Source organism: Caretta caretta, chromosome 13, assembly GCF_965140235.1.
Source record: "Caretta caretta isolate rCarCar2 chromosome 13, rCarCar1.hap1, whole genome shotgun sequence".
NCBI classification, from domain to species: Eukaryota; Metazoa; Chordata; order Testudines; family Cheloniidae; genus Caretta; species Caretta caretta.
This window is the reverse complement of record NC_134218.1, coordinates 42,895,396-42,897,890: the sequence shown is the minus strand read 5'-3', so window position 1 is coordinate 42,897,890 and position 2,495 is coordinate 42,895,396. Positions and strand designations below refer to the sequence as shown.

General features: G+C 52.8%; 1 pseudogene; it reads left to right on the top strand.

The window, feature by feature from the left end:
• The first annotated feature begins 1,433 nt into the window (after positions 1-1,433).
• On the top strand, positions 1,434-2,292 carry LOC125629053 (olfactory receptor 10G2-like; annotated as a pseudogene).
• Positions 2,293-2,495: the final 203 nt, after the last annotated feature.

Genomic DNA, 2,495 nt, shown 5'->3' with positions numbered 1-2,495 from the left:
AAACCGGCCCCAGGACCGACCCTTGGGGCACTCCACTTGACACCGGCTGCCAACTAGACATGGAGCCATTGATCACTACCCGTTGAGCCCGACAATCTAGCCAGCTTTCTACCCACCTTATAGTGCATTCATCCAGCCCATACTTCCTTAACTTGCTGACAAGAATACTGTGGGAGACCGTGTCAAAAGCTTTGCTAAAGTCAAGAAACAATACATCCACTGCTTTCCCTTCATCCACAGAACCAGTAATCTCATCATAAAAGGCGATTAGATTAGTCAGGCATGACCTTCCCTTGGTGAATCCATGCTGGCTGTTCCTGATCACTTTCCTCTCATGCAAGTGCTTCAGGATTGATTCTTTGAGGACCTGCTCCATGATTTTTCCAGGGACTGAGGTGAGGCTGACTGGCCTGTAGTTCCCAGGATCCTCCTTCTTCCCTTTTTTAAAGATTGGCACTACATTAGCCTTTTTCCAGTCATCTGGGACTTCCCCCGTTCGCCATGAGTTTTCAAAGATAATGGCCAATGGCTCTGCAATCACAGCCGCCAATTCTTTCAGCACTCTCGGATGCAACTCGTCCGGCCCCATGGACTTGTGCACGTCCAGCTTTTCTAAATAGTCCCTAACCACCTCTATCTCCACAGAGGGCTGGCCATCTCTTCCCCATTTTGTGATGCCCAGCGCAGCAGTCTGGGAGCTGACCTTGTTAGTGAAGACAGAGACAAAAAAAGCATTGAGTACATTAGCTTTTTCCACATCCTCTGTCACTAGGTTGCCTCCCTCATTCAGTAAGGGGCCCACACTTTCCTTGGCTTTCTTCTTGTTGCCAACATACCTGAAGAAACCCTTCTTGTTACTCTTGACATCTCTTGCTAGCTGCAGCTCCAGGTGCGATTTGGCCCTCCTGATATCATTCCTACATGCCTGAGCAATATTTTTATACTCTTCCCTGGTCAATAGACACAGGGGCCAACAGGGTCAGCTTCCAGAATCTCTCAGTGGTTTGTAACACTCGGCATCTCTGCACCATGCCTCCCCTGAATTCAGAAGGCTGGGGACGGGTGACAAGAGAAGAACCAAGATCGATAGATAGCTAGATAGATAATGTGCAATAGACAGCAAGATGGGCTTGCTTGGGGTGGATAGATAGATAGATAGGTAGATAGATAGATAGATAGATGGGGTGGATGGGTTCAGATCTCCTGCCCTCACACAGGTTTCCTGTTTGTCTTTGAGCTTTTCTGTGCCTCCAATCACCGGCTGTAAAAACGGGGATGCTAATTCCCTCCCTCTGGGGGGTGTTGTGAGGATAAACACATTTAAAAATCTGAGGTGCTGAGATGCAACAGTCATGGGGTCTAGATAGATACCAGAGGGCATGAATAATTCACTTTGCTCTAGCGATTGTTGCTCTGCACAGTGGGGGAAGCCAATGGAGCCAGGAAATGAAACGCTGGTGACAGACTTCATCCTGGAGGGACTCGCGAACACCAGGGAGCTTCCCTCTCTCTTCTTCCTCCTCCTCTACCTGCTCACCCTGCTGGGCAACGCCCTCACCCTGTTGACTGTGCTCTGTGATCCCCAACTCCATGCCCTGCCCACATACGGCTTCCTCGGCCACCTCTCCTTCCTCGACACCTGCCTCTCCTCCGTCACCGTGCCCAAGATCCTGCCTGGCTTGGCAGGGCCCAGCAGCAGAACCATCTCCTTCGGCGGTTGTGTGGTGCAGCTCTACGCCTTCCATTTCCTAGCCAGCACCGTGTGCTTCCTCTACACGGTGATGGCTTATGACCGCTTCCTGGCCGTCTGCCACCCTCTGCGCTACACCGTGGTCATGAGCAGAAGGGCCTGTGTGGGGCTGGCAGCCGGCACCTGGCTCACCGGCTCGCTCCATGCTGCGATCCAGGCCGCCCTGACCTTCTGCCTGCCTTACTGTGGCCCCAACCGGGTGGAATACTTCATCTGCGACATCCCCGCCATGCTGAAGCTGGCCTGCACTGACATGGCCACCAACCGTGCCGTCATTCTGGCCAACATCGGGGCGGTGGCAGCTGTCTGCTTCCTGCTGATCTGCGTTTCCTAGGCCTGCATAGTGTCCGCCATCCTGAAGATCCGCACGGCCCAGGGGAGGCTGCGGGTGTTCTCCACCTGCAGCGCCCACCTCAGCCTGGTGCTGTGGCTCTTCGAGTCACACATCCAAAGGGGCAGTAGCTGTATTCTACACTGCAGTCACCCCTCTGCTGAACCCCTTCATATACACTCTGAGGAACAAGGAGATGAAAAAGGCCTGAAGAAACTGGCTTGTGGACAAACACTTTCTCCGTATGCATAAGATAGAGCCAATCCTGGGACCTGCAACGAAACCTAAGGGCACAAGAAGCCTCCCATGGGTGCAGGATTCTCTTAGACCCCTGTGATACCCCAGCCAAATTTTCTACTCTGGCTGTCCACTCAGTTTCAGAGGGCCCTTGGTAGGCTGGCTTTTCCAGTGCTG